The 13,777-nt window shown below is 42.4% G+C and overlaps 1 protein-coding gene across 15 annotated transcripts in view; it reads left to right on the forward strand.

Annotated features, from left to right (window-relative positions):
- Positions 1-7,780: 7,780 nt before the first annotated feature.
- SETD5 (SET domain containing 5) overlaps positions 7,781-13,777 on the forward strand; it is an 80,634-nt gene continuing 74,637 nt past the window's right edge. For 8 of the 15 annotated variants that reach the window (XM_023249986.2, XM_023249991.2, XM_023249993.2 and 5 more), the window contains exon 1: positions 7,782-8,094. The gene's annotated coding sequence lies outside the window, so the exon portion shown is untranslated. Of the gene's footprint in view, positions 8,095-13,777 lie in introns of all 15 variants that reach the window. The other 7 variants (XM_045051897.1, XM_045051896.1, XM_023249990.2 and 4 more) reach the window with 2 other exon arrangements.

Here is a 13,777-nt window from a genome sequence, read left to right on the forward strand (position 1 = left end):
ATACTGAGAACAAACTGAGGGTTGATGGGTGGTACGGGAGAGGGGAAAGTGGGTGATGGGCATTGAGGAGGGCACCTATTGGGATGAGCACTGGGTGTTGTATGGAAACCAATTTGACAATAAATTACATATTAAAAAAAAATAAAGTTCCATACTCAAGGTCCAGGTTTCACAAAATAATTTTACTGTTTTCACAGGAAAACTGAAACTGCCGCCACCCCTTCCCCTTCCAATGCATGGCAGTTAATACTATAGTTTGATGCCACTGCCTTGATTAATGCCGAGATGCAGGCAGCTTGACCAACTTTTGCTTTTTCACTGTTAGTGAAAATATCAGGATAAACCAGAGGATTTTAAAGAGTTGTTAAAGGGATGCCTGGCTGGCTCAGTCAATAGAGGATACAAGTTTTCATCTCAGGGTTTGTGAGCTCGAGCCCCACACTGGTGTAGAGATTACTAAATAAAATAAATAAAATAATTAAATTACTCAACACTTCAGCTGGTTCAGGACATGTTGGGTTTGTTGCCAAGCTTTGACAGAATAGTCTCTGACTAGCTGATGCAAGACAAATACATGCAAAATAACAAGCCCAGCCATGTTTGTCAGGCTTAAATATACTTCTACAGGCGAGGTATTAACCCAGACTTCAAGTCTGCAACACGGTGTTTAACATGACCATGTACTGTTGAAAAAAATGGCACTGCCGTGATTTTTACTTTTCAACCAGCAGACAATCAGGAATGTCAACTGTGTATATGGCTCTTTGTAAAGTTTCTCAGCTATTGTGCAATGTTTCTCCAGCCCATGTAATACAGTAATTCATCCTTTAAGGTATTTCTGTCACTTTTTTTTAGTTTCTTTGCAGTTGATTCTTCCTATGAGAACTCTGCAATATATTACTGTTTAATCTTTTTTCCATTTTTAGACATAGATGATGGGTGTGGGTTGAACAAGTAGTCTTACAATTTTTTAAACCCAGTGACCCATTCTTTAAAAAATACAGGGGTGCCTGGGTGACTCAGTCGGTTAAGCGTCTGACTCTTCATCTTGGCTCAGGTCATCATCTTGCAGTTCGTGTAGGGCTCTGTGCTGACAGTGTGGAGCCTGCTTGGGATTCTCTTTCCCTCTGTGACACTCCCACACTTGCACACGTGCTCTCTCAAAAAAAAAAAAAATATATATATATATATATATGTACATATAATTAGTTTTAGAATAAAGTTACTCTTAAAAAGTTGTATTTAGATATAAAAATTTAGGAGTTTTAAGGAAATACTTAAAACATTGCAGCAACAGTAAGTACTTACATTTATGCTTAGGCAAAACGAAAATTACAGGATTTCAAAATAACAATTGCACAATACTGGGGGTTGCTGGGATTGTAGAAGGTATAACCTAAAAACTAATTTCTAGAAATGTAAATATTCACGCCCTAAATACACCGCCTTAAGAAATTCTAGATAATTCAATATATATAGCACCCTTTGATTAGTATCAGTGAGGTCATCACACATTGTATAACCCCTGCACACTTGTGAGAATGAGCTAAAAAGGTAAATAACATCATCTCAGTATTAGGAAAGTTTTGACCCTGAAGGCCTCTTTACGCAACAAGGGCACAGCCAGAAAAAAGCACTGTCCTGTCCTCAAGGAACAATCTAAAAAGGTGGGGGAAAACTCGAATCACACAGTAACTTAATTACAATGGTCAGAAGTGCTGTGACAACATTCAAGTGAGAGACCCAATGTAGCAGAGCTGAGGGCACCAAGGTAGGCTTCCTTAAGAAGTGTGCTGAGACAGTTCTCAGCAATTGACATGGTCAGTTATTGAGTCCTTTCGTTTCTTTCCATTTTGATTGCCATCACTCTACACCAAATCACCCCATACCTCATGTCTGAACTACTGCAAAAGAACTTCAAATTTCTCCATCGCTGGAACCCATCTGGTATCCTGTAGTCAGATTAATTTCCTAAAAGACTGTTTCCAATAGAGAAAGGTAGTACCATACACTGATAAGGAATACTAAGCAAATCAGACCAGTTTGAATCTAGAATCCCTGGCCCTTAACAGATTAAGGTTTTTCAACCTCAAGGAGTTCTAGTTTTCTACTCTGGAAGATGGGATTTTATGTATGAGGACCACACTAAATACACTGGCAGTTTAGCACACTATGTGTTACAGAAGTGGCATTCCATGATTATTCATTTCTTCTAACCCAACTATTTACGTTAGCCTTTGCCTATAGCAGGCACTAGAACCATGTTGTCATTATTTATTATAGTAAATAGTTTGGGAAGAGATTTTTAACCAAAGGTCAGGAAAAAGAGGAAAGGTTATGAAGAAGGTTGACTGACTTGACCAGAATCCATACCCTAGAGGTGGGGTTAGGTTAGTTGGCTAGTAAAATAATCAATTCTATAAACATAATCTGAAAATGTTACTGCTGTCAACAGGAAGATCCAATATTAAACATGTTTAAAAAAAACCCAAAAACTAAAAAACAGGATGACTAAGTGCCAGGGCAAATTGGTAAAAATCGATGTTAACTGTGAACTCTAGGCAAAAACCTGGAAAGCAAGATTATTAAATGTAATCATGACTATGAGATACAATCAAAGAGGCAGAAATAGCCTCTGTAATCACCAAGAAGGTATATACCATGATATCAGGATACTCAGGTTCAACCCTGGCTTGGATAAAATAAACCTCAATGTTTAATTCCATGCTACTAACAGCTCTCTAATAATCCAGTTTCTTACCCACTCCATCAAGAATGGGGAGTCATGGATAAGGAAAAAAAAGTCTTCTGAAATATGTCCTCCAGCATAAAGTAGTATGCCAGTAGGTAAAATAACAAAAAATTCCCAGCCTGCCAAAGTGCCCTACATAAGATTGGCCTAAAAATAGTCAAAGTAGTCTTATCCTTGTGATGCTGATCCCTATCAAATTCTGGATTAAGAGTTGCAAAGCATAATGATACCAAACCTCCTCTTTGCATAAAAAATACATGGCAGGAACATTATGTGGCTCAAATTTTGCCAATCTAAAAAAATGTAAAAAGCCTTTACAAAACCTTCAACTTTCTCAAAATAAGAAGTGTTCAATATACTTTTGTCCTAGAAGCATAAGAAACAATATGGCTTGGGGTCATATAGGGTGGCTCAGTCGGTTGAGCATCCAACTCTTGATTTTGGCTCAGGTGGTGATCCCAGGGTTGTGGGATCAAGCCCCAAGCACTGCATCAGGCTTCGTGCTGAAAGTGGAGCCTAAGATTCTCTCTCTTCCTCTGCCCCTCTCTCCTGATCACATGCTCTGTAAAAAAACAAAAACAAAAAACACAGAACATGGCTCTATTACAAAAGGAGATAGATAGCTGGTTTATTAAAAAATAAAGCCAAAGGAAGTGAAGCACAGGAAGAGGATAAGTGCAATGGTTTATACAGGAAACCCAAGGAAGAGCCCAACAGTGGACAGATGCATTCAGAGACCATGATGCAGTAGTCTCTTCTATAAATAGAATGAGACTTGGGTTAAGTATGACCCTAAAATTTTTCCATAAAAGGAGACATGTGTCTGTGTTTTGTAGACTTTGCTATTATTTGAAAACCAATTTCACATATAAATTAATAAAACCAACATTTATTAAGTACCCAGCTCTGTGTTCAGGTATTGGGGAATCAAAAATAAGTCCCTGAGGAATGCACTTAGTGGAAAAACAGACAAGAAAGGCAATACTATGGTTTTTTAAAAATGTATTTGGAATATTTAGTATCTGTTTTACAAAAAAAACCAATCTGACCTGCAAGTTTCCAAAATTTATTAAACATCAGTACTCATTGTCTCAACATGTTTTTCCATTCATTCAGTTTCTTGAAAGGGAAAAAAAAGTTGAGGGAAAAAATTACAAAGTAAAGAACACACAAAATATTAGAGGTCTCTCTGAAACTGTAACCATTTTTGTCAGATATATAGGTGTACTATAGCCCAGGGGCTGTATTTCCAGTGTGGTCCCTGAGTCCCCAATATCAGAAGCAAATAAGGAACTTGATACGGAATTCCAGTGCCTCCCACCCCTCTGCCTTAACTGGATTCAGAATCTTTGGGTATGGGACTGGAAGTCTGCACTGAACAGTAACTGGTGTGCACTGACCAGTTTTAAGATTCCCATCCTAAGGGTCTTATAAGTGTAAGAAATTTTAAGTAAAAAAATTGTCATTTACAACATGTTATATTAGCAGATAAATCAAATATTTTGGTGTTAGGATATATCTATTAATTTACACTTTATCAGGATGAAACTTGCATATGACAGGCATATGACACTTAGGCCCTGGCCTCCTCTGATGAAGTTTCTCCAAAAACGAAACCTTATAGGACTGAAATTTAGGCCTGGTTTCATTGGCATCAGATATAGTCCCTATTCCTAGCTAAACTTCTGTCACTATTATGGTTTAATGAAATCCCACTTTCCTAAAATTCATTATGCATTGGTTTTTGAAATCCAAACTAGTCAACGCCTGCTTTGCTTTCTCAACATACTGTTGTCCAAGGCAGGTTTAAAGTAACGGCTTGTTGAATTTGGCTCTCAGCTAAGTACAGCTAAAGTATACAGATAAAGGTAAAACAAGCAGGCAAGATAAAAATAAACTAAATAGGCCAACTTGTGCTTCGTTAGTGCTCAGCATGAAGAGAAAGTTATCAACATTCACATTAAATATTCAGCAACCCACAACACAAGTTTGTGGCTACAGCTACAATTTATACTGTGGCAATTTAAATTACATAAAGTTGAAAATTCAGTTCTTTAGTCACACTAGCCACATTTCCAGTGCAACAGTAATACAGAGTTAGTGGCTACTACATTGGTTGGCAAAAAGGCAGAACATTCCCATCCCTGCAGAAGATTCTATTGGACAGTACTAATCTAGAGCACTAGCAAGCTTACAAAACTATTCAGAGATCAATAACCTATCAAACCTTATAAAGACATCTACATGTCACCCATTCCATTTTTCTTAGGATTGGCAAGGCATCAAGGCACATTCTAGCAGCTTAGTGGTACAAGACTCAACAAGAACCTGTGCCCTCAAGAAGCTCTGAATAGTTAAGAGAATTTAAACAAGCAATAACAACCTGAGAAATGCTGATTCAACCTGCTGAGATCAGGAGAAAAGCACTGCTAACCTTTCTTTAGAGGTGTTTGGCTTATAGGATGATAGATCACAGAAGTCAAGATCATAGGGGAGAGGGTATTTGAAAAGTAAGGAGCGCCGAGGGCACTGTTCCAGAAGGAACCAGCCTACAAAGAGGTATGACAACGTCACTATGATTTGGGTAGACGATCAGTCCAGAATGACTCGAGAGGTCTATGTAGAAAACTGTAGCAAATGAAAAAGTTGAGAAAAGCCAATTGAGGGACCTTGTACATCGCGTTCATGTTGATGAATTCATAATTCATCCTGTGAGTAGTCAGAAGCCAGTTAAGAGTTGCATCAGTCATTATTGGCTCTACCTCTATGTTAGGACAATTGTCCCAACAACACAGAAGATGCTACTGGGAGGCAGAGACACCAGTTTGGAAGCTATCAACATTAAGGCAATCAAGCCCAGTTACTAACTGATAAGAAAAGAAATAAAGATGGATTAAGAGACATTCAAAGGAGGTAAAAGGGAGATATTGCTGAACCTCATATCCAATTCTCAGTAAGGCAGTAGTCAAGGTCATCTGGACTGTGAAGAGGATCAAGGAGTAGAATCCTAGTTGAGGACAAAGATAAAATGTAAAACAAGGTAAACATTCCAGAAAATCCATAAAGGAGGAATAAATGATTTGCTGGGTAAGAGTGAGGCCTCTGCTCAAACTGTGTAGCCTTAATTGGTGGTACATCCAATCTGTCTGGTTTCACAACTCACCTGGCTGCAAAAAACAGGACAGGAGAAAGCCAATGTTATGTCTGGGGGCTGAAAGAGCAAGTACAACAAATACAAAATAGTCTCAAAGTAGGAGTGTGAATTGCTAAGATCCTTAACCCTAGGGATGCAAGGGAAGGGGTCTTAAATATTTAAGATTACTATTTAATCTAAAACGCTCTATTTCGGTGGTGTAAGCAAGGCCTTCAAAGGGGGTAAAAACCTCTGATGGTCATGCCTTTAATCTATCTCCTTTTATCTACAGGAAAAATACTACAAAAAGGATCTTGAAGTTAATAACACGCAGTTTTGCTGCATAAAATCAGCCCAAGGTGAACGCCTGGACTCCCATTTCCCTCCTCCACCCCTATTATAATTACTTTGTGACACAAACTCAAGTCTGTGGGAAGAGAGAAATCTTACACCTGCTCAATCTCCCTGCAGGACAACGCCCAGGCACCAGGTTAAGCCTGGGCAAGAGTCCCGCCCACAATCGAGAAGCAGCGACTTGACATGGAGGCTATGACGAGATCGCGGGGGAGGGAGGGATTCTTCTAGGCCCAGGGCGGTCCTTAGGAGACAGGAGGCAGCAAAGAACTCCCATAAAGGTATTGCAGCACTCCCCTCCCCCTACCGAGAAGGGTGCGGCCTTCACTCCGCCTCCTCCACTGCAGATCCCTCAGGATTGCAGCTCGCGCCGATTTTTGGAGAACACGCACCTCCCTCCCACAAACCAGCAAGACTGACCCCCGCTCCTTTCCCCCACCCCCGCGAGTCCGAGAGCAGATCCGGCTTGTCTCGTCCTTAAGGTGGCGGGCGCCCGGGGCGGAGCCGCGGTCGCCGCCACCCAGAAGCCTCAACCCAGCAGCCCGCCTCCGCCTCCAGCGCGCGCTTCCTGCCACGTTGCGCAGGGGCGCAGAGCCAGACACTGCGGTGCTGGGCCTTGGGAAGGACCGTACCAACGACCGCCTCCCCGCCACCCCTACCGAACCGCTCAGTGGTTTGGCTCATTTGGGACCCGAGCCAATGGCAAGGGGCCGTTCCCCGGGCTTCAGTAACCAATCAGATGCCGAAGCCTAGCAGGCGGCGGGTAAACCGACTCCTTCCAAGGAAGGGGCGGGTGGCCAGACGCCCGCGCGGGAGGCACTTTCCCTGACACCCCCCCCCCCCACCGCGGGAGGTCGACCGCGCCCGCTCCTCCAGCCCTCTCCCCACCCCAACTACCTACCCATCCCACCCAGGGAGCAACGCGAGAGTCCCCAAGCGGCTGCGCACTCTCGAGGCTGTAACTGACAGGCGCTTTACTCCAACCAAAACACGCCATTTGTGTTTTCACACACGGCGGGAGGAAAAGCGGCCAATCAGTGACAAGAGGTGAGCCGGAAGCGCTCCTCCCTCTGCAGGAGCAATGGCTCCATCCGGATTCGAGCCTTTTCCGCTCTTCTCCCTCCCCCTCCGGTTGCCGCAGGGCGGGCCGCACTCCTGCCTGCCTCTGACCACCTCTTTCCCTTCCAGCTTAACAAACGTTATATCCCCGACTTCCCTAGGGGGAAGGCAAACCCCATCTATCGGCCAGACCGCCTCAGCCACCCATCTCCCCCAATCCACCGGACCCCCCCTCCCACCAGAGTCCCGCTCCCCTACCTAGCCGAGGCTCTCTGAGGAGCCGGAGCCCCAGAGCACAGCCTCTTCTCTAGGCGGCCCCGGCGGCTTCCGCTGATTGGCGGCGAGCTGGCCAATGGATGCGGGGCGGTGGGCGGAGAGGCCAATGGCGCGGCGGGAGGGGGCGTGTCCCGGGTGCCCCTGGCGCCGGCGCTGGGAATCCCCGTGCGGTCAGTGGCGTTTCCGCTCGGGCAGCGGGCTGAGTGAGCTGCCGCCGCCGCCGCCGCCGCCGCCGGGGGAGGGGCGGCCGCCGCCCGCCTGCGCTGAGAGACTCACGCAGCCCCAGTCCCGCCAGTCCGCCAACACTGTAGTGCCGGCCCCCCCTCCTTCCCTGGCCCTTCCCCCTCCCCGCCTTTGGCTCGCTCCGCCTTTCTGCCCCCCACCCCCACTTCACGGGCACGGGCCATTCCCGGCCAGGAAACGCCGTGGCGCCGCGTTGGGCCTAACTCGAGTCCTGCTGCCTCCCGGGAGTGCTGTGCGCCGCAGCCCGGGCCCAGGCCCCGGCAGCGCCTGGGACAAGGTAAGGGTCCGACAGAAAAGAGAGACCTACCCTCACGACCGGGCCCTGGGGGAGGGAAGGGTCACCTCCTCCGTCTCCCCGCGCTCGCTCTCGGGACGTGGGCCTGGCCCTCCCCAGGCTCTTAGTAGGAGGATGCTGCCCCTTCTCATCCCTCTCGCCGCCCCACACACACCGTTGCACCCTTCTTTCTCAGAGGTAGAGTCCCCCTCCGTAATCTAGTCGACCCCACTACCCTTTTCATGCCTTTCCTGGGTCAGGACGCTTCCCCTCCCCCACGCCTCTTCACCCCTTTTCCTGGGAACTGCCTACTCCACGTTTACCTTTTACTTAAGGATAGGCCTCTCCCTGCCCTCTTCTAAAAATGCACAGGCATACTTTTTTTTTCTCTCTCCCCTAACCCCCGCCCCCACCCCCTTTCGCGCGGCCTTGTGACAACTCTGATCTCTGGGGGAGGGGGAGCCTTAATCCCCCCCCCTCCGTAATGTTCCTGGACGCCTTCACTATCGTTCTCGTGTCCCCATCTCAGATGATTGCTTCTTTTCCCACACTAAAGACGTTACCTTCGCCACCCCCACTTCACATTCTTGGGCTCTCAGTGGCGTATGCCCCAGTATCTGAGATAGCCTCGTTGAATTTGTAGGGTTCAGGCTTGGAGTTGAGCCAGATTGTGTCGTTTTTCCTGCCTTGGGCGTGGAGAGCGATCATTTGAGAACGTCTTGAAAAGCAGAAAAATTCCCCTTTATGAATTCCGTTTACCTCTGCGTGGAAGCCAGTGATGTGAGGTGAATGGTGGTGAGAAAAAGCCCTGGTTTTTTAAGTAGGTGAATCGCGTGAGAGGGAAAGTTGAACTGTTGGGAAAGCCCCTTCTATGCTAATTTATTCTATAGGGCGCCTTTGCTCGTCTCACTTCTTAGGAATAACTGGTCTTTCCCTTGGATACTGATGCTGCAGCCAGCTCTGCTGGTCTGGGTCAGGGGTGCGTGTATGACCTGCGTTTTCTGCTTTCTCATGTTACTTGTGCAATGTGTTCACCAGTAACTCATTTCTTACCCAGAGCTCAGGGTTCCATTGGGCTTTGTCTGTACTTTAGTTCATTTCTCCAATTTACCCCGTGGTCATGGTGCTGAAAGAATCCCCAGGTTCTCTGCTAATTTCCTTTATAACTTGACTAGGCAAGTTGCTTTTAAATGACATATTTGTGATCAAGGTCATATTTACATTATTTTGTTGGGCAGATGTTGCAAGGCTATACTTTTGATTTGGGAGGATCCACTTGAGTGTTGAGAGATTTTTCAGGAGAATGTGTATCTCCAATTTGGGAAAATTTCTTGGTGGTTAATTTTATGTTATTGATGTTTTTAGGTCACTCAGAGAAAAGTTGTAAGTGGTAATTTTAGATGTGTGGAATCTGAGCTAGGACTAAAGCAAGAATATTCACATAATCAGAGGTTTTTGGGCCTCTTGGAAGACACAGGACAATTTTTTTTATATTGGATTTCTTCCAGTTTTCTCAAGAGGATCATTAGTTTTCTTCTCTAGCCCAAAATTCTGGCCCGTTATGGGATTAGAGTCTTTAAGGGTTACTCTGTCATTATGTATAGAAAAATGAATTGTGCCCTTCGATAGGACAAGACACAAGGCTCTACCTCTAGCTGCAAATTTAAATTTGACTATAAAGAGTGAAAATTGACCTTTTAAAGATGAAAAGTTAATCTTCATTCCTAGATTGCTGGCTTAATTTAAAAATAGATATTTAGAATTTATTTGGTAAATTTTGATTTTTTTAAATAAAAAGGTCTTAGTTTAAAAGGGTGACTTTAGGACTGTTTGTTTCTAAAAGCATAATTCCAGCCCTTCTGGCATGGAGCACTGGTCCAAAAAAAAGAAAAAAGAGTGTGTAAGGAGTGGGGGTGGGGTGAGGAGAAGGTTGTTCCTTTGGGTTGGATCACAGGGGTGAGTATACAAGGCAGCAGCAGCTGCTGGCTCTGGAGCTCTGGTTGCTACGTGAGAAGCTTGAGTAGTGCTGGCTGCTGTCTCCAGGGAAGGACAGCAGTGCAGCGTCCATTAATGCTGTTGGCTGCAGGGAGCTGCACTTAGGCGATGGCTGCTTCAGGACTAAGAAGAAACCTTGCTTTCCTGGGAATTTTCACTGCTGAGCTGGTTTGCATTTTATTGGTGGGGAGATGAGAGTTAGCAATTCATAACCTTTTACCCATTTATGGATATCAGCATCTGGAAACTGGATCATAGTTAAAGATCCTTCTTATTTTTGTTTTTTGTGGGGTTTTTTTTGTTGTTGTTTGTCAGATTTTTGGTGTTTATCTGGGGATTTGTGCTTGCATAGGTCTGAAAGTTCTATTAGTTTTAATTTTTGAATCCCTTTATAACCAAAGTTAATAAGAATTTAAGGATCTTTCTGAGAACCAGAATGGGGAAAATCAGTTCTTTTTTCTGCAACTGACATGTTTCCTCCATCTCTTTAATTACTGAATTTTGATGTTTTATTGTTTGTGTGTTTCCTTCCTTCCCTCAAGTTGTTAGGCCACATTTACCTCATTAAATAGATGTTTTGCTAAACATATTACTACATTTGGAATTGTAAACTCTAAGAAGAACTTCTCTTTTTGGAATGATTTCTAAATATAAATTTCAGAAGTATTTTCTTAATTTCTGTATTAGTATAGACTTCTCCAGATTAGATTATTTCTTTGGCGTTTGACCTAAAATATTGATTCATTATGTATATGTTGGATATAGTCTTCTAAGATCACAAGGATGTTTGTTTGGCCATGATCCATCTGAAATAAAGGATGTACCAGAAGGAATATTTAGAAATCGAGTAAGTCTAGAGTACAGGATACCTGAGAAGATAGCCTCTGAGCCCCTTATGTGGTCTCTCCCTCCACAGCTCCTGCACATTAGGCAGATCTCTGATTAGGCAGGACAGTTTGTTGAGTATGGAAGTACTTGAAGGAGAACCATCACTCAGATATACCACCACTCATACAGTATTTAACAGATACCCATGTGTTTTCTTCCCCCACACCCCCAGGACTCTTGCCTCCTATTTTTTTTCCCTTAGAATTTTGATATTTTCAGTCTCGTGTTCATGTACTTAAATCCCACAGTCATCTATAATGTGTAATATGACTCTGGCATTTGTGGCAGGGAATTAAAAAGAATGGAAATGAATTTTGTCATTCACAAATGTGGCTTGCATTGTCTCTCAGTGATACAAACAGACTAATGAAACAGAACCTTAATAATATTTTAGGTGGTTATATTTTTATTAGTATCACATATAAAAGATCCCATATCAAATAAAGATGGTTTCACTCATACTGGTTGTTTAACATAGCTTAGATATAAATATGTCTTTTAGTTTACATAGTATGAAAGTTACCTTGTAAAATAATTGCTTTTTCAGTTGTATATCCTATTGTTTAGAACCCTTTGTGGTCTTGATGTAATCATTTTCTGGAAGATCATAGAAACCCTTTTCATAGGATTTATTTAACCAGTATGCTTGAGAATTTTTATATCTTCTACTCTTTTGTGTCTGGGATCTTACATCCTTTCTGAACTTGTTCTGGCCTTTCTGGGGGAGAGTTGCCATTTCATTTTTCTATTTTCGATGGGAAAATAATATAGTGCAAAATGGAGATATGTAGACAACCACTTTTACTTTATCCTCTTTGTATTGAAATAACTTATGAAACGAGACAGTAGTTAACAAGTCGTAAATTGGATGCATCTTATTATTGAAAATTGGATTATGATCTAGAATAAAATTTTCTTCTAACTTCTGGTTCAGCTCTGGTGATTTGTCAATTTAATTTGAAACTAGAAGGCCTAGTGGTGAATTTGATTTATAAAAATTGTTTCAGGTGTTGGAAACTAAAACTTCTTGATAGGAATATTTTCTTTATGACAAACAAAACTTACTCTGAACTCTGTAAAATCTGTGAGATAATGTATATTTAGTAATACAGCTGGTGGTTATTTGTAATTTGGTTAAAAACATCTTTTCAGAGGCACTCCGTAGAAAGTAAGTGTAATGCATCTGTGATAGACAAGGATTGTTACCATTCCTTACTGTGAAAAATTCCAAAATATGTAGTGAAATGACATTTTTAACCTTTCACTTGCTTCAGTGATTGATTTCTCTTCTGGTGAAGATTCAGAGAAATTGATGAAAGATGGAATACCATTTCTTTCATTTATCAATACATATTTTGTTAAGTCATTTAGTCTTATGAAAAGTGTCCTATTTTATATTCAGTTCTATAAATGTTACCCAGGAATGGTGTGTGTGTGTTGGAAAGCATCACTTTAGAAAAAGCTTTTAACACTTTATAAAGGAAACCATGAGAGATAATAAAGAAACAATGACGCTAAATCTCAGCCTACTGTATAGGAGCCTTCACTGAACAAGGAATTTGTAATCCTATCCTGTCTCACTCAGTTTTTCCATCATATTGATTTTGTTTGTTGAATACCGCAGGGAAAGATGTAAGGGTCACATTAAGTATATTTGGTATAAATACAGGAAAAAAGGAATTTTCTGCTTATTGGAATAATATCTTTGTATTTTTAAACACTAAGCTTATTGGTCAGTTTTGCCTTATGTACATGAGTGTTGGTTTGGTCTGACTGCTTTCTCTTCTGAGCTTTTCTGTCTTCCTTGTAGTCTGAGAATTCTCAGAGTTTTGATGGCAAATTGAAGTAGTAAGAATTATTTCCTTACCTATGTTAGTTATGTACACCCAGAGCAGGGGATACACCTTGGCCTGTGTTATGAATCATAAAATAAGCAGTGGATATGGGAATTTGTAAGAATTTGTTTCTATCTGGGGGTTCAAGTTTTTGATGTGCTACGTAATTGAGGGAAAATGCCGTATTCCTTGCTGCTCTGTTTGAAAAATAGATGGAAGCATGGGAGGAGCCTCAGACTTCTGCAGCAGGATTTGGTCTGAGTAGAAAAGGAAGATTTTTGTTTCAAATTGCCAGCTGCTTATGTCAGACTGACTCCCTTATTATGCTTTTAGCTGGCCTGTCAATATGGCCAAACAGCTAGATAAGTGCGGGGCAGGACAAAGGGCTCTTTGCACAGCGGGGAGGCAGTGTTGGTGGGGGAGGGGCAGGAGGTAGGAAAGGCAGGAGGAGGAGGAGGTTCTTTTCCCGGGGAGATTATTCAGTTTGGCATACAGTTAAAGAAATCATTTATAGTTCCCACTCGAGCATTGAATTTGTGCCAACTATATACTCTTAACCCCAAATTTAGTTTATCCCTGAATATCAGGTAGCGATTCATCCCCTTCTCCTAGGAAAACTAAAAAAACTAAAGCTTTGTATAGGTTAAAAGAAAATAAATCCCATGCCCACCACCCTTCTAAATACAAGTCACCTCCTGAGGAGACTGGTTCTAGAGCATCTGACAGCAGAATTTTCATTAAGAAATGGAAAAGAATATTTTATCTGTATGAAACTTCTTTATTTCAGTACACATACTGTCCTTATTTAGATTGGGATTAGGTCACAATAGGTAGAATAATTTGTTGTGCTTTGTGAAATAGTTGCATAGTGTTAGCTCCAATTTCATTTCATTTAAGATTTTTTTTTTTTTTTTAAAGTAATCTCTACATCCAGCGTCTGACCCAGTATGGGACTCGAACTCACAACC

This window comes from Felis catus, chromosome A2 (assembly GCF_018350175.1).
Source record: "Felis catus isolate Fca126 chromosome A2, F.catus_Fca126_mat1.0, whole genome shotgun sequence".
Lineage (NCBI taxonomy): Eukaryota > Metazoa > Chordata > Mammalia > Carnivora > Felidae > Felis > Felis catus.